Source organism: Perissodus microlepis, chromosome 3, assembly GCF_051167445.1.
Source record: "Perissodus microlepis isolate ML-2025 ecotype Zambia chromosome 3, ASM5116744v1, whole genome shotgun sequence".
Classification (NCBI taxonomy): Eukaryota; Metazoa; Chordata; class Actinopteri; order Cichliformes; family Cichlidae; genus Perissodus; species Perissodus microlepis.
The window spans coordinates 12,638,302-12,657,400 of record NC_140463.1 but is presented as its reverse complement, the minus strand read 5'-3'; the positions used below and the strand labels follow the sequence as shown (position 1 = coordinate 12,657,400).

The 19,099-nt window shown below is 40.1% G+C and overlaps 1 long non-coding RNA gene and 1 pseudogene across 1 annotated transcript; both read left to right on the top strand.

Moving 5' to 3' along the window:
* The first annotated feature begins 2,235 nt into the window (after nucleotides 1-2,235).
* LOC146389967 (uncharacterized) lies at nucleotides 2,236-8,058 on the top strand (annotated as a pseudogene).
* Nucleotides 8,059-16,222: 8,164 nt separating this feature from the next.
* LOC146389966 (uncharacterized) lies at nucleotides 16,223-18,978 on the top strand. The gene is made up of 2 exons (XR_014798557.1): nucleotides 16,223-16,387; nucleotides 16,628-18,978. It is a non-coding gene; the product is annotated as an uncharacterized LOC146389966 (long non-coding RNA).
* The last annotated feature ends 121 nt before the right edge of the window (nucleotides 18,979-19,099 follow it).

Sequence of the window (19,099 nt, the reverse complement as noted above, 5' to 3'; positions counted from 1 at the left end):
GTTTCGGGCAAAATAAATTTATATTAAAAATCGATTTATGATTTTCATGAATCGATTCATGGATTGGATAACGTGATATCGATCGATATCACGTTAACCAAGCTAGAATCGATTTTAATCCATAATCAAAACCTTCCCCTAGTAACTGTGTAATCATGCTTATGTACATCTGGATAATGACACAAACTGTGTGGCGCTTCACTTTATAATGAACTAAAAGACATAAATCAGGTTATAGGATCTGTAGTGTGGTTTATTTATATTATGGTACTTATCTTTTGTGACATTTATTACTGTGTGCATACTTTATTAGAAGAGATGAGATAAAAAAAAAAAATCTTCCTTGCTGGTTCCATCGAAGAAGAAATGCTCAAGTAACTATGTAGCACGTACGTAATCGAATTCCACAACACAATGTGATGGGAAATCAGCTGTGTTTTGCTGCCCATTTTATTTCGAATCTGGCGCGAACCGGCGAGCCAGTTCCTGAATCAGTCACGTGGTACGGACTGCCCGCGAGGCCTCGAACGTCACTGCATACGTAATCAAAGCAAGCCTCGATACGCGCTTCACAAAAACTCCCCCGAGATTACAAGACACACGATTCGACGCTTCGACACACAGGACACATCACTATGGAAAATCTTTCTTGTGTTTAATGTTGCTTTGAGATTAGCTCTGAGATTAAAATCGCTTCATATTTTTGGCAAATCATAATATTTAGATAATTATAAACACAACAGAGGACTGTTGTAACAGTTTCCAACAGTGCAATTGATACAGCATCACAGCAATCATCTGAGAATATATATGCAAAAACAATGTAATAGATGCAGAGTTGAAAGATGTTTTGGTAAAAATTCAGTGCAAAATAAACTGACTTCCACAGGACGGATTGTTACATGCACTAAACTCCCATCCACAGCTTGCATCCAAGGTCCAGCTAACGTGGAGGATTAGGCCTCAACTCAGAGATTACACTTTCCCCACCTCATTATTGCACCATGCCGAGATTACGGACATTTAAACAAAATAAGATACATGAACAGAATTTTACAACAAATGTTCTTTGGAACCTTGTTAAGATCCAAACATGCTATAATTTTTTGCATGTTTCAAGTGGTATTTAAATTACATGTTTAATCCACCAGTGTGAATAAGCTCTTTAAGTAAAATGATATATTTAATGTGAAAATATAATTGCTATTGTTATCCAAGATTTTTTAAATGTACTTTTTTTTAAACGAAGCAGAATAAATAGTAAAAAACAATATTATTATTTCTTTTTGATGAAGATGACAAATTACACTTATTAATTTGCATTCTTGAACAAAGAATCTAAATATAAAACCACAATTCAATTTGTGATTTGCCTTTTAGAGCAGCGTTTTAATACATTTTTAAAGTAGTGTAAATGCAGATTTTATTTATTTTAAGTAAACCATGAATAAGTTATTGAATGAATAAGTTCAATTTTCTTAAGCTACTGAAAACCAGAAGCTAGCTTCTTTAACTAAGATGTTGAAATTATTTAAAATGAGCCACCTCCTCTCTGTCTCATTATAATGCTGTGTTTTACTTGCATCTATTTGAAAGAGTGAGTGTAAACACACACAAAAAAAAAAAAAATTATGTGCTGGAATGTGCAGAAAATAGGTTTAAATATTAAAGAAATTTCTTCCAGTCAGAGAATGTTGCATATAATTACATTTTTGCTTGATGCATAAAGTTAAAAGATTAAAACTAATAAAACAAGTTTTAAAAAGGGACTTTTCCATTTGATTACATTTTGTATGATGGATTATGTAGAAAAAGTAGAATTGGGCTGAAAGATCTATCGCTTTATCACCTATTCAGGTTGTAAATCGTGTTTTTAAAAAGTAACTAAGTAACTAAGTAATTAATTACTTTTGAAAATAAGTAATCAGTAAAGTAACAGGATTACTTTTTTGGGGAAGTAATCAGTAATTAGTTACTGATTACTTTTTTCAAGTAACTTGACCAACACTGGCTGTACCGCACCAGTGTTCCCAGTAACGCGTTGTGTTACTGTGGAATTCCGCAGACTCGCTTGCATATGGACTGTAGGTTTGTTCTTGATTTGATGATAGCTTTAATTTGACTTCACAGCATGATGAGAAACTGTATGACACAAATTTTACGTGTCGATGTTTACCTAATTAGTTTAATTGAATCTCTAATCCGTTTTTCCGTTTAGTTTTTTGGACCGCTGAAATGTCTGATGCAACGTCTTCCTTCTGGCTCTGGTTGATTTTACTGTTGGCCATTTTCATCCCATCTTCCTTCGTGGGTGAGTTAAACTGTTTTTTTGATATAGAAAGCGTCTTTGGACCAACTTCAGTAATTTAAACGTCAGCTTGTTGTTTACGTCATGCAAAGGGCTCACTGATAGCTGCAGTTCTTTGCAATTGCACCATCACGCTGTGTTATTCAAAGGCCTCGTTGAACGCAGAGGTCTACACGCAAGCACACACAAAAATAAATCAATAAAAAGTAATTCACTGAATACACGGCTGATTTCTTAGCGGAAGTGAAATGCGCAGGAATTCTGGTGTCACTGTCTAGACTGCACTGATGATAATTATGGAGGAATAAACACACAGCAGCCTTCAAATATTTTTCTACACTTCAGCTCAAACTATTGACAGCCACACACACACACACACACACGCACGCACACACACACACACACACACACACACACACACACACACACACACACACACACACACACACACACACACACAATTCCTGCAAAACTTTATGTAATGCACAGTACTAAGTAAAGATTCCCTCCTAAAAGTTCAGAGTATATTTTTATATATGTAAACATTATTTTCAAATTGATTTGATTTGTAACAAATGTTCAAACTGTATTTATTATTTAGATTTCATACCAAAACATTTAGTGTTATTTTTTTTATTTTTTTTTTATTTAGCCTTATGGAACTGAAATACTTTCAATATTTCATTTTAAATTAAAAAAAAAAGGTTGACAATTTTGATTAAATTATTTAACATCTTTAATGTTTAAGGTAACCAATAAGTAAGTCAGAGAATATAAAGTACAGTGTTAAAGGTTTACAACCAGTTATAAATTCTAATGCCCCGTGATAAACAGAGTCCAAAAGATCGAGACATTGAGCAGAGGCTTCATGCAAATTATATCAGTATAATACTAAATAAACAGATCCCTCTTGCTAAAATAACCTCTCAGCTCCCTGTCTGGGGTTTCCTGCTCAAAATGAGCCCATAATAGGCGACTGCACAACTACAGTAAAAAAAAAAAAATGCTAAATGTGTCTTGGGTTTTCTAAAGCGAAACCATGCAACACAGGGTTGATCTGCATATAAAAATAGTTTTGTGGCTGCATGTCAGATAAACATGTTTAACTGTATCAAGTGAAGTTTGCTTGGGGTTTCATTCCCATTCTTATAAGGTCTTCATACCTTTTGTATTTGTAAAAATAGTAGTAGTTGTAGGTGGTACCTGGGGCCTGCCGGGGTGTTGGACTTTGAGTCCATCACCTCAAACGCTGACATTTGTTTTGTTATAAGTTTCTATTATGGACCCCAAGTTTCTTAAACTGATTGTTTTTTAATATTTTAGTTTTTCTTTTAAATTAAGTCATGATCACTGGTGTCATCGTGACTGTGGCATATGTACATTCATGTTTCCCATTCAGAGTTCTGGGCTCTCTGAGTGTAGATTTTCATACTGTGGCTGGCCATGTCTGGCAATAATGTCATTCTGCAGTTTTACATTAACCTCTCTGCACCGTGTTTCCTCTTTCAGGCCAGGAAATCATCACAGCTGAGACTGAACAGGATGTTACTCTGCCATGTCAAGCTCCAGACAACATCATAGGTATAGAGTGGAGCAGACCTGATCTAAATGAGGAATATGTCCTTTTGTATCGGGATGGGCGGTCTGATCCAAAACACCAGCATCCATCTTTTGTGAACCGGGTGTATCTGAAGGACAGAGATATGAAGTATGGAGATGCGTCTTTGATTCTGAAGAATGTGACAACTGCCGATAATGGATCATATGAGTGTCGTATGAGGACAGGAACAAGCTGCAGAAAAAGAGCATATCTGGAAGTAGATCCCATCAATATAATCTACCTGAGTGTTGTTGATCCTCCAGGTGAGTGAGTAGAGTTGAGTGTGTGTGATCAGAGGTGAAGCTCCTTCCTGCTTGTTGATGTTTGTTTCTAAAGATGTTGTTGATGAGAATTTGTAGAAAGCAGCTGGTCTGAGTGATGTGATCAGAGTGCAGTAGATAATGTCTGACAGCAGTTTGAAGAGGAAATGGATTCTGTTCTGTTCTTCACTCATCACCTACCTGACAGCTGACACCTCACACCTGTTTCTCACCTGCAGGTCAGCCAGTACAAGAGGAAGATGAATCAAAAGAGGCTGAACTAGAGAAGACTAAACTGATAGTTGGTCTGTCAATTTCTGCTGTGCTACTTATTTTTGTTGTTGGTATTCTGATCTACAGAAACTGTAAAAAACAGCAGCGGATGGATTTATACAGTCATCCAGCTGAACACCAACTGATCAGTTAACAACTAAACTGTAAGTCTCTTTTTTCTGGGAGAGAAACAGATGAAGAGCAGCAGGTTTTTCAGTCTTGACCGCTGTTTGCAAGTAAGTTGAATAGTGCAAACATACAAAAAAAAACATGCTAACCATTTAGTGCAGAAATTTGAATTAGTGTTTGGCTTATTGTTTTTTGTGTTATTTTTTGTTATTTTTTTTTTTAACTCTTATCAGAGAAATTTTCTTATTTCTCAAAATGCATGCTACAACCATTTGGCTAGCTCCTGTGCAATTAGCTCAGATGTGTTTGGCATGTTGGATACGAGGCACTGAGGTTATGATGGCCAATGGCACTGTAAACATAATACACGGTAAAAACAAGTGTAAATGTAGTACACTAGACCATAAACCTGATACAGTGTAAACATAGTGCATTTATGTAAGAATCTAAGCTATACTTTAAATACAAGTGTAAATGCACTAAGCTACACTTGAAACGCAAGTGTAAAATGCACTAGGCTACACTTGAAACGCAAGTGTAAATGCACTAGGCTACACTTGAAACGCAAGTGTAAAATGCACAGGCTAAAATGCACTAAGCTACACTTGAAACGCCAGTGTAAAATGCACTAAGCTACACTTGAAACGCAAGTGTAAAATGCACTAGGCTACACTTGAAACGCAAGTGTAAAATGCACAGGCTAAAATGCACTAAGCTACACTTGAAACGCAAGTGTAAAATGCACTAAGCTACACTTGAAACCCCAGTGTAAAATGCACTAAGCTACACTTGAAACGCAAGTGTAAAATGCACTAAGCTACACTTGAAACGCAAGTGTAAATGCACTAGGCTACACTTGAAACGCAAGTGTAAAATGCACTAGGCTACACTTGAAACGCAAGTGTAAAATGCACTAAGCTACACTTGAAACGCAAGTGTAAATGCACTAGGCTACACTTGAAACGCAAGTGTAAAATGCACAGGCTAAAATGCACTAAGCTACACTTGAAACGCAAGTGTAAAATGCACTAAGCTACACTTGAAACGCAAGTGTAAAATGCACTAAGCTACACTTGAAACGCAAGTGTAAATGCACTAGGCTACACTTGAAACGCAAGTGTAAAATGCACAGGCTAAAATGCACTAAGCTACACTTGAAACGCAAGTGTAAAATGCACTAAGCTACACTTGAAACGCAAGTGTAAAATGCACTAGGCTACACTTGAAACGCAAGTGTAAAATGCACTAAGCTACACTTGAAACGCAAGTGTAAAATGCACTAAGCTACACTTTGTCATGAAATCAATATCCTTAGTATCCTTATTTTCCTATTAGATTGTTTTATGTACTTTAATAATGAAGGCTTGTAGAGCAAGGCCACTTTTGACTCACAAACTAAGTGCTCAGCCAGACTAAAAAAAACAGGAAGTTTTAGTGCACAGGCATATTAATAGATAAAGACACAGAAAAGAGGAACTTTCCATATAAGCAATGGTTGAAACTGTGTGTGACATGTGTGACGTCTGAAGTACAGAAATAACACCATATAAGACACATGTTGAGCTAAAAATGTTAGAGCTCTTGCAACTGGCGTTTGAGCTGTGCAGGGGTCTCTCTTTTCCGGAAGATGATTGAATAAAAAGAAAAACTAATGTTTTAACACACTATGAGTCGGTTTTCTCTGTTCTATCACGGGGACAAAAGAATCGGAGTTAATAACTTGAAACACAAGCGTAAAATGCACTAAGCTACACTTGAAACACAAGCGTAAAATGCACTAAGCTACACTTGAAACACAAGCGTAAAATGCACTAAGCCACACTTGAAACACAAGCGTAAAATGCACTAAGCTACACTGGAAACCAGAGGTCCCCAATCCCAGTCCACGAGGGCCGGTGTCCCTGCAGGTTTTAGATGTGTCCTTGATCCATCACAGCTGATTTAAATGGATAAATCAGCATGTGTTGAAGGCTGTGTCCGAATTCAGGGGAAGGATGCTTAAAATGCCATATTTGGATGCAATGACGTCACAGCGACGCGGCGAAGGCTGTCCGAATTCAAAGAGCACTTAAAATGTGGCGACAAATGCGTCCTACCTCTCCGCGAATTTGAGGGTTAGTCGTGTCCGAAACCGGGGGAAGGATGCGCCAATGCCACATTTAGAGGCAATGACGTCACGGCGAAGGCTGTCCGAATCCAAAGAGTACTCAAAATGTGGCGACAAATGCGTCCTACTTTGCCCTGAATTCTAAGGATGGGTCCAATGTATCCTTCATGTCCTACTATATCCCAGGAGTCATTGCGGGCCACCTGCCGCATAAATTCCGAACCAGTAGAAGGATTTTGGATCGGAACAATGGCGGGCGAACCGGGCGTGACAGTGGGAGAGGAATCCGCATTCAAATGTAAGTACTTGAAAATCTGGTGTTACAAAAGTGAAACCCGCTTAGCAGTTCTGTTGGTAGTCTCTGGGCATATGCCTGTGTTTAGCTTATAATCCATAGAATCCCTGTGATAGATTGCACGTGAACTAGTATGGTGGCCCCAGCAGTTTGTCATGCATTGCCACTCACATACAGCTACGTTATATCTTGCTAATTAATCGGTCTGTGATACGTTGCAGGGAACAAAGAGCAAACAACTCTCCTCATAAGACTGCGAGGCGAAAACGATCACCTCTTCACTGGGGTGAAGAATTCTGCCACTGTGGCATGAAGGTACAAGAACAAATTAATTCACACCCATATATGAGTGTAGTTTCATGAACCCTCATGCTGCACAGAACCTGTGATGTCCATTCGGTATCACTCTGGCGTGCTGATGTGCAAACATTCAGATGTGGGGATCAACATAGTTGCCAAGGTTTCTGTCTGCTCTTACTTTTCGGGTGTGATCAGGACTATACTGGAGAAGATGGGGTTGCAGGGGACAGTCACCCCCTTGCAGGCAAGGAAAAAGTGGGATAACCTCAAGACAAAATACAAAGTATGTTGTTCTCAAGCAGATAAGTTACGAGGACACAAGTTAGTAAATGTACACCTACTAAGAAGTGTTGTGGTGTTATCATGTCTTAACTGTCGTGTTTTTATTTCCCCTGCCTGTAGGACTGAAAGTATCCAGGGTCAGGAGAGGGTGTAAGTGGGAAGCCCACTGCTGCCACTTGGCCCTGGTATGCCCTCATGGACGAGGTAATAGGACAGAGGCCGTCCATCAGGCCCCCTGTCCTACTGTCCACTCTCCCTGAGGACACTCCAGGGCCAAGTTCAGCAATGGGTGACCAGAACGTAGCAGAATCGGACACTGATGAGGGAGACAGTCAGCCACCGACAACAGCAAGGAAGAAGAAACGGGATCGGGATGACGAGCTGCTCAACCTCATCAGGGAGGACATGCAGCAACAAAGGGAGGCAGAGGAGAGAAGGGCGCAGGAGAACAAGGAGCGAATGGACAGACTTTTTTCAATCCTGGAACGTCTGATCCCAAAATGACTGCTGCGCCCCTCTAATTTTCTTTGACAGTTCTGTGACATTTGTGTGTTGAGATGATTTTCCAGGCACCAGACACCTTCTATTTTCTGCATTGCAGACACTTTCCTTTAAATCATTTTGTGACATTGTGCCCTTTGTGTTGGACGTTACAAGTCTTATTTTCGCAATAAATGGAATCAAACAGTAATAGTCACTGAATCCATTTAATCAACAGGTGCCAAGTCATAATTGCAAATGGACATTCACTCAAAAACAGAGTACATATCAGAAACAACAACAACAAAAAAAAAAACAAATGTGCAATGCATAAGCAGCATTTGAAGACTACAATATTTGCAGCTACAGGGAGTGCAGAATTATTAGGCAAGTTGTATTTTTGAGGAATAATTTTATTATTGAACAACAACCATGTTCTCAATGAACCCAAAAAACTCATTAATATCAAAGCTGAATGTTTTTGGAAGTAGTTTTTAGTTTGTTTTTAGTTTTAGCTATTTTAGGGGGATATCTGTGTGTGCAGGTGACTATTACTGTGCATAATTATTAGGCAACTTAACAAAAAACAAATATATACCCATTTCAATTATTTATTTTTACCAGTGAAACCAATATAACATCTCCACATTCACAAATATACATTTCTGACATTCAAAAACAAAACAAAAACAAATCAGCGACCAATATAGCCACCTTTCTTTGCAAGGACACTCAAAAGCCTGCCATCCATGGATTCTGTCAGTGTTTTGATCTGTTCACCATCAACATTGCGTGCAGCAGCAACCACAGCCTCCCAGACACTGTTCAGAGAGGTGTACTGTTTTCCCTCCTTGTAAATCTCACATTTGATGATGGACCACAGGTTCTCAATGGAGTTCAGATCAGGTGAACAAGGAGGCCATGTCATTAGTTTTTCTTCTTTTATACCCTTTCTTGCCAGCCACGCTGTGGAGTACTTGGACGCGTGTGATGGAGCATTGTCCTGCATGAAAATCATGTTTTTCTTGAAGGATGCAGACTTCTTCCTGTACCACTGCTTGAAGAAGGTGTCTTCCAGAAACTGGCAGTAGGACTGGGAGTTGAGCTTGACTCCATCCTCAACCCGAAAAGGCCCCACAAGCTCATCTTTGATGATACCAGCCCAAACCAGTACTGCACCTCCACCTTGCTGCCGTCTGAGTCGGACTGGAGCTCTCTGCCCTTTACCAATCCAGCCACGGGCCCATCCATCTGGCCCATCAAGACTCACTCTCATTTCATCAGTCCATAAAACCTTAGAAAAATCAGTCTTGAGATATTTCTTGGCCCAGTCTTGACGTTTCAGCTTGTGTGTCTTGTTCAGTGGTGGTCGTCTTTCAGCCTTTCTTACCTTGGCCATGTCTCTGAGTATTGCACACCTTGTGCTTTTGGGCACTCCAGTGATGTTGCAGCTCTGAAATATGGCCAAACTGGTGGCAAGTGGCATCTTGGCAGCTGCACGCTTGACTTTTCTCAGTTCATGGGCAGTTATTTTGCGCCTTGGTTTTTCCACACGCTTCTTGCGACCCTGTTGACTATTTTGAATGAAACGCTTGATTGTTCGATGATCACGCTTCAGAAGCTTTGCAATTTTGAGACTGCTGCATCCCTCTGCAAGATATCTCACTATTTTTGACTTTTCTGAGCCTGTCAAGTCCTTCTTTTGACCCATTTTGCCAAAGGAAAGGACGTTGCCTAATAATTATGCACACCTGATATAGGGTGTTGATGTCATTAGACCACACCCCTTCTCATTACAGAGATGCACATCACCTAATATGCTTAATTGGTAGTAGGCTTTCGAGCCTATACAGCTTGGAGTAAGACAACATGCATGAAGAGGATGATGTGGACAAAATACTCATTTGCCTAATAATTCTGCACTCCCTGTATGTACATGTGTCCACACAAGATTAACCTGAGTGTCCTGTTCCCGGACCATTTCTGTCACAACTCCAATACATGCCAGGAAGTCCCTGGCAGTGTTGCTGGATCTGCTGAAGATAGATCAGACATGGATGGGGTGCTGCAACTGTGACCTGCGGTTTGTCTCATCCAGTCGGCGAGTGGAGAATCACACAGGGTGGTCTGCAAAGAGAGCTTAAGGATGCATCCTCCCACTGTCCACTGCAACGTCCACCCACAGGTTTGCAGGGCTGGCTCTATCGACGGCTGCCGCACCACTAAGATGTCAGAGATATGCAAGCAGGAATGCCATGAAGTGCCATATGCCACCGGAGAAAAGGTTCCTAGACAAATTTGCACTTGCCTGTTAACAGTAGTCGTGGTCTGGTGGTACCTCCTCCAGGGCTGACACCTCAGATGACAGTTGCTCCCGCCAAGGAGCACCACTGACTGCCTCCATCCCAGCCTCCCCCTCCTCATCCTCTGCTCCATCTTCCTCAGGCTCATCCACGATGTCACCAGCACTGAGGCAGATGTTGTGGAGGACGGCACAGGCTGTCACAACCTGTAGTGGTTACAACACACACATGTGTGTGCGCGTGTATGTATGTATGTATGTATGTATGTATGTATACATACGTGTATGTATGTACATGGGTACACTGCTGATTTGGTGTTTTCTGGATGATATGCAGTGCCTTTTGACCAAACATGGTGTGTAGTTTTGGTCTTATCTTGCCAGACAATATAATTCCAGTATTTCACAGTGTTGTTCAGTGAACTTGGAACATGCATATGGGCCAAGGCGGATGAGTGCATTACTTCAAGGGCGCAGATTTGGCATGGACGGAAGGGACATGTCCCCACCAATATCCAGCGATTATTGAATTGTCCCCACCAATAATTTGATCTCTTCGAGCAAAGATAAACAAAACCGATAGAAAAAAAAAACATCTGTCAGCATCTCATTCACCTAGTGGTGCAGAAAGTGTTAAATTACATTCTCTACTGGAGTCCTACCTCATGTGACAAATATGGCCAATGTGATTGGCTGTGCCTTTCAGGGAGCTCTGTTTAGTTTTAGCAGCGGCAAACCTGCGCTGCGAGGAGGAGAGGAGGACGGCAGCAAAAAGGAAGAACCTGGATATAAGAAAGTATTTTTCAGAAAAACCTGTAAGTCACTTAAACTCAAGTTCACTCATAAAATGTGTCCGTCATAATAACGTTACAGGCTATGCTAGGCTTTGGCCCACATCAGTCTAAAATTGTATGTAACCATGAATAACGTGTTTTGGAAACTAACTGCACAACATGCAGCACTATTAGTTCTCTCAGTCTCAGAGTAACATTTCTAAGTTTGATTGAAACTGTCAGAAAACGACAGCCTCGAGCAGCCAGGATATTAGTTTACAGAGGCTGTTAAAATTATATGTCTAATGTTAAAATGTTGGTGACATAATAATTTCATCCTAATGGTACTGACATATTCATAGGGTTAATTTTTGAGACAAATATCATGAGGTAGTCATGATTTTGCAAATATTCCACCTTGTAGTGCAGTTTGCACAAATTAAAAAAAAATAGTCTCACCCTACAAACATTACTGATGTGTCAAGATCTGCACAAATTGACAGAAACATTGAAGCAGCTCCACATTTTATTCTTATTGTCATGTATGTCCTATTTGTCAGGTGACAGAAGAACCAACACAAAGCTCAGAGAGTAATGGTGACACAAGATCACAGGTGAAATGTGATGATGACTTGTTGGTTCATGACTGTATTTGAAGCACATGTGTGACTGCATGTATTTGGATTGTCTCATTGTTATTTATCAGGTGACAGAGGCAGCTCTGCCATGTTGTAGCTCGAAAAGAGGTGAAGAGTCAAGGTCACAGGTGACTGACTGATGATTCGGTGCTATAGATTTACTAGTATTTATTATCATGACAATTGTTAGGCTGCTGATGTAAATTGATTCATTAGTGTATATTTGACAAAGAATCTGAATTGACATGTCTCACTTTTTATATGGCACAAATCAATGTGTTATTTTATCAGGTGGCAATATGTCCTTGTGCAGTCAGAGGGGAAGAGCCAGGGCCAAAGGTGAGGCAAAGCAAGCATATCTTATAGCTTATCATAGTTTTAATCTGAGGATAAAACGCATGTACAGTGGCTGAAGAAGGAGCTGCTGACCGTCTTCTACCGCTGCTCCATTGAAAGTGTGCTGACATATTGCATCGGTGTGTGGTTCTCCAGCTGCACCACAGCACACAGAAAGGCACTCCAGAGGGTCATCAATATGGCCCAAAAAATCATTGGACATCCTCTTTCCTCCCTGAAGGACCTGTACAGCTGTCTCAAGAGGGCACGCAGCATCCTATGGGACTGTACACACCCAGGACACCGGGTGTTTAAGCTGCTGCCGTCTGGCAGGAGGTTCAGGCTGCTGAGGTCCCGAACAAATAGACTCAAGGACAGCTTTTACAACAGGGCAATAGCCCTGATCAATGCAAATAGCTGACCTGACTGGCTACCTCCCTGGACTTTTTTAGGGGGGAGGTAACAATGTTTAAAACAATAACAATAATAATATTTATATTTATAACAAGGTGCAATAACAATTAATGTGCAATAATAACATATTTTTTTACTCTGGCTTTCGAAACTGTAGGAGAGTTACCAATTCTTTTATCCTAATCTGTTTTTAATTTTTATCAGTTGTTGTTGTTAATGTCACTGTTTAATTGTTATGTTGTACAGCACTTTGGTCAACGCCCTGTTGTTATTAAATGTGCTTTATAAATGAATAAATGAAATGAAATGAAATGAAATAATAACAGTGTGCAATACACATACACTTATTCTTCTTTTTTATACTAAGTTAATATACTGTGTTGTGTTGTTTGTGTTGCGTTGTGATGTGTCATATCGTGTCGTGTTGTGTTATATGTAGTGCCGACGTAGGACAGTTTTCCAATTTCATTGTACTACTGTACTATGTATGACTGTGCAATGACAATAAAGAGTTATCTTATCTTATCTTATCTTATCTTATCTTATCTTATCTATATGACTGTATTTAAAGCCATTTTTATTTTTGTATGATACATTTATATGGAATATGGCTGAAGTAAACTAAAGTCTAAAATACTTAGTCATTTGTTTAATAGTAATTTAACATTATTTAATTCACATATAAAACTATGAATTGTAATTTTAAATGGTTTAAAAGCATGTAGAATAGCATATGTAGGCAAGTATAGTTCTCCTTTTTTTTTTATCAAAAAGCAAAGACAAAAAGGGAAAAAAAAGAAACCGGGCAGGGTTTGGTGGTTGAATCATCCGTCCCCACCAATGCCAAAACCAAATATACACCCTTGCATTACTTATTGTTTTCTTTGAAACAATCACCAGGAGATGTATCTTGTGTTAAAAACTGCTAAAAAGTTACCTTTTTTATAGAGGATCAGTTGGGACAGAACCAGCTGATGTTAATTTCCACTAAGTGGCAAATTACTAATTACTGATAGATTACAGCTGGTGTCATGACTTTCCATGCCTTTTTCCACCTGCTTTTTTCCACATGTTCAAAAGGTTTTCCCTCTGTTATTTCTCATTATTACACTTCATTTATGGACAATGGACATCTATGTTTATTTGCATGTGTAGATTGTAGTGATGGGTAGATGAGGCTTCGTGAAGCGTTTCAGCACATTCCCCAAACTGTATCGTTACTGTGTCGACAGTGTTGCTGTTTTGCTCCATACTGACACCCGTTGGACCTTAAATATCATTGCAGGCAACTTACTTGAGACACAACAGACACTGATTCAATGACCTAGTCATACTTGCATACACTGTAAGGTATTGCAGTTTCCATGGAATCATTTTATATCTTTTATATAGCAAATATTGTAGACATATTTAAAATATATTGTGAATGACATTAAGTGAAAATTAAAATGAAAGTATTGTGATATTACCCATTTAAATTACCCATTTAAATTACATTTAAATTACCCATTTAAATGTAATTGACTCAGAGTTTATTATATTTTTCGATTCAGAAAAATACGTTTATCCATTGTTTTTGCATTCAGTCTGTTGCGGGTTTTTTTGACACCATTTCCCCAGCTTTGGAAAACATATGCTCACAGGGCACAGATGAAGCTGGGGTACACAAAAACTGTAAAGCCAGGTGGAAAAGGTTCTGATAAGTAGTGATGGGCAGATGAAGCTTCATGAAGCACTGAAGCTTTTCATCCAATTGGTTCACCCCAGCGCAAAGCTTCTTGAAGCTTCATGTGATCTAGTAGGACACCTACTGGACGTAAAAATATTAGTTGGCATGAATTTGAAGAGTGTGGCCTTTTGCACACAGCCTGTAAATGTCAACAACAAAAGGAGTGTGTAAAACATCTATATTGTAGTGATGCAGTATACTGTATATATTTATACTGGCAGTATGGAAAATGATTATTTGGAAATGCTTAAAATGGAAATGATCACTTACTGTGAGGTGAGGTGTGGTTGGGGTGTGGACAGTGGTTGTGCTTTTGTAACGTTGAGGTATGGACAGCTACACACTGAGGCCTCAGTCCTGCCTGTTCACATTTTAATCTGTAAAAACTAAATTTTCACTGCTTTTATGACCTTTTAGTGGGGAGAACATAGCTAGGATTTAATGATTTAACAAATCTTTTAAATCCTTTGTCCTCCACAATGCTAAATGGCTGGGAGTCCTCAATCACCATGCTAACCAGGTCTTCATCTATTTGAGATTCTTCTCCTGAGGAAAGACAATAAAGACAAAGCACAAATATAAATATCACACACGTAACTTATTACAGCTGTATAATATTGTTATATCATTTAGTAACATTACGGCATGCTATATTATCATGACATTTGATGGCTCACCTGGTCTTGCTCCACAATCGGTGTTCCCCTTATTGTCATGGTGACTAAGCATGGATGAGGTGTTGTTGTTATATCCCAGCTCCCTGGCACATAGCAAACACTTCACCTTGTACAAAAGTAAAGACAGCTTAACATAAGTTTTATTGCACCATCAGTATTATGAAAATACATCTTCTGTAGAAATTTACATACCTTGTTGGGAGGAATAAAATCACAATGTTCCCACACAGGGGAGGACATCCTCCTCTTCTTAGCTGGCTCCATTCTCTCCTGACTTTCTCTCCTCACTCTCATAAACCTCCAAACTGTCTCCAAACTCTCACTAACAACTCTCCATCAAACACCCACATTTTGAATGAAGTCTGAGGGGTTTATATCGCTGTCATAGCTCGCGGCAAAGTTCTAGTGATGGGTCGTTCGCGAACGAAATGGCTCTTAGAGCCGGGTCTTTGACATGAACGACGCGAGCCGGCTCCTTATCACGAGCCGTCACGTGGGTTTTTTTTTTCTTCTTTCTCTCACCCTCTCTCGCACTTTTTTTCCGCTTCACTCTGCACCGAGCCTTGTGCTTTACGCTGGGCAGAGGGGGGAGGGGCGGTAGTTACACTCAGTAGCACAGGAACAGAGCAGGAGGGAGAGAGAGAGAAAGAGAGCCAGGGACAACAACGTCACATTAGAAAGGTATAGTAATCATCCACAACTATTTTCGGTTGCAGATGATAAAGGATTCAGAAAGTTTATTCATGCGGGCCCATATGACAGAGAATATGCATGTTCTTTTTGTTTTCATATTATAATTTATATTTAATTATGCTGTGGTTTGCAGTGTTTTGTGTTGTTTTCTCTTTAAATTTGTAAAAGGAAAAAGCTGAAAATGTAAATAGTTAAAAGTTGAAATGTGAATAGTTGATTTTTGTATTATATGATTTATTTATTACATTTTATGTGGAGTGAATAAATAAAAGTATATTTACGGTGGCCCCTAGAGACAAAGCACATACAAACTCCAAATCACGTACGAACTCTGAAGCACGTACAAACTCCAAAACACGTACAAACTCCGAAGCACGTAAAAACTCAGAAGCACATAAAAACTCAAAACACGTACAAGACAACAGAAGTGCTCCAGGATGCTGGGCGCAGTGTTGAGCACTTCATGAACCAGTCACGTGGTACAGCCGGGAAGCGAGGCTTCGGACGTCATCATTTTCAGCTCCTCCCATAAATGAAGCAAGCCTCGATACGCGCATCGCGGAAACGCCCCCTAAATTACTCGACACAACCTTTGAAGCCTCGATACAGAACGTCACATCACTACCGTTCACCTGGAAGATTCCAGAACATTCCGGAGGCTACGGGATCGCTACCTGAGGACAGCGGTAGGTCCTGCCAACAAGAAAATCACGAGCACGCCCGAGTGTGAGCGAATAGAAACGAAGGAACACTTCGTTCAGTCATTGTGGCATTTATGGGTTGGATGAAAGGTTTGTTCTTGGTTTACTGACAGTTTTAATTTGACTTTAACGCATGGTGAAAACCTCTGTGTCACTTGTGGCGTTATTTACACCTTATGTCAACGTGACACCTGTTGTGTGACGTTTTTCTAGAGGATTATTTTAAAAAGACAGTAAAGTGACTGGAAATAAACGAAAACGGATCATTTTATGTTTTAGGTTTGAACTAATTGGACTCGGTAGATTTAATTTAATCTTTTTTCTGTTCAGTTTTTAGAACAGCTGAGATGTCTGGTGCGACGTCTTCCGTTTGGCTCTGGTTGATTTTGGTGTTCGCCATCTTCATCAAGTCTTCCTCGATTGGTGAGTTCAGCTGTTTCCTGATATATGAAATGACTGTGGGCGCACTTGAGTGAAATATTTTTAGGTTAGTTCGGTAAATGTCAGTGTACGTGTGTTAAAGTAGTTCGTTTTTTTTTTGTGTCCCGTTTGGATCTTTAGCCATCAGAATTGTTGTCTTAAGGCCAAGAAAGATGCCAAGCGGATTTATTTTACCAAGTGGATCATCATGGCCTTGCCATATTGGTCCATTTGATTGACCTTTATTATAATTATGTATTTATTTTATTTTCGGTTGCTACAAACGGGACAGACATGACTGGGGCATAGGACAGGGAGAAAGAATGAAAGAAAGAGAGGGAGAGAAAGAAAACCAAAGGGGAGAAGAGACGGTGAGAAAGGGGGGGAGAAAGAAAGAAAAACAAACAAAACACCTGGATCACCTGTATGGAGAAAAAAAAAACAGAAGAGAAAGCAAACAACATAATAAAAACAGCACCATCACAATAAACTAGCTAGCAGTAGATAACAGTAGATATTAAATTATATTGTGCAGCACGCAAGATAGACAGCGCACAATGTGCTTTGAGGCAGCAGCCAAGAAAGGTGTAGTCCACGTCTGTGAACACCCGTGTGTACACCTGTGTGCACACCTGTGTGGATCAGCATGCTTGTATTCCAAAGGCTTCTCCATGTAACGATCTGCTAGGGAGTGTGGGGAGCCATAGCCCCGTCCACCAGGGTATGAAGCAGGTATGGAGGAGATCCAGGCCCCAGATATCCAGAGGCCCCAGAGTACAAGGACCCGAGGAGGACCACCAAAAGGGGGGGGAACCGTGCCACCCTCCTGGGAAGAGCTGAGTAGAGCCCCAAACGAGAGGTCACCCCGCAGCTACGGAGCAGAGGCCAGAGGGGGTTGCAGTGGCATGCCCGCGGGCTCCGCCGGCAGCCAGCTGTGCCAGAGAGGACCGAGCTTCAGGCCCAGTGTTAAAGTAGTTCTTATTTAATAAGCACAGTTGAGAACCACTCCCTTATTCCCTATTGCGTCGACGTCACCTCACTGTTATGTAATGCCTGTAATGCCTCGGCCTTAGTGAGCGTTTCAGTTTGAAGTGAGAGTTTGGAATATTTAATTTTATATTTATGAGCCAGTTTTACTTTAATTTAACACCGGAACTGTCACCAAGCACTAAGCCTATGTTTGACTCTAATGATAAAATAACTTATTATCTGTAGAACAGCTTTTCCTGCTCAAAATAAGCCATTAGGGTGACTCAGTGCTGTCTGTTCGTCATTCCTGTAAATTGTTTGATAAGCAAATAAGTAAAGAATGTTTAGACTTCAGCAAGTTAAATCTCACTGACAAAAACATGTTTTTTAAAAAAAGGTGAGTGAGTAGAGTTGAGTGTGTGTGTGATCAGAGGTGAAGCTTCTTCCTGCTTGTTGATGTTTGTTTCTAAAGATGTTGTTGATGAGACTTTGTAGAAAGCAGCTGGTCTGAGTGATGTGATCAGAGTGCAGTAGATAATGTCTGACAGCAGTTTGAAGAGGAAATGGATTCTGTTCTGTTCTTCACTCATCACCTACCTGACAGCTGACACCTCACACCTGTTTCTCACCTGCAGGTCAGACAGGAGGAGGGACAGAGGATGGAGGAAAGGAAGACAGAGGGAAGGAGGATGGACCTTATGCACTAGCAACTGGACTGTCAGTTACTGCTGTGCTGCTTGTTGTTGCCATCTTTGGTGGTCTATTAATCTACACAAGATACAGAAAACAACATCAGGATACAAACGAACTTGAGAAATTGGACTCCTCATCAAGTCCGTCGCTTGACTCACTTGACAATTGTTCCCAAACATGCAAAGAAACTGCTGTTGTCGTTCTGATCTAACTTTTTTTGTTATCATTCATTTTTTTTCCCAAGCTGGGAATTTTATTTTACATGTCTTTTTCTGACACATGCCACACTCATTAAGCTAGCCATTGTGTTTAGCTGAGTTGTGTTTGGCATGTTGGGTTCAAGGCATGTGACCCCCTCCTTGAATTGCCACCTTATCGTGGTGAAGGGGTTTGTGAGCTCAGACGATCCTGGGAGCTGAGTTGTCTGGAGTGTTCAGCTCTTGGTAGGGTCTCCCATGACAAACAGGTCCCAGGTGATGAGCCAGACTAAGAGCAATTCAGTAACATTTAACCATGATTAAATGAAGCTTTCTTTAATGTTGTTTGTGTACATTTTGGTTCTATAGACAGGTTAAAATACACCCATTTCTTTCAGTCTATTATCTTTGTTTTGATTGTATTATGTCTGAGTTACGGCTCCATTACAAAGTGGCATTGTAACCAGGACAAGTTTCTAAAGAAACACAGAGGAATACTGTAATGTGTTACACGTTTTAAATG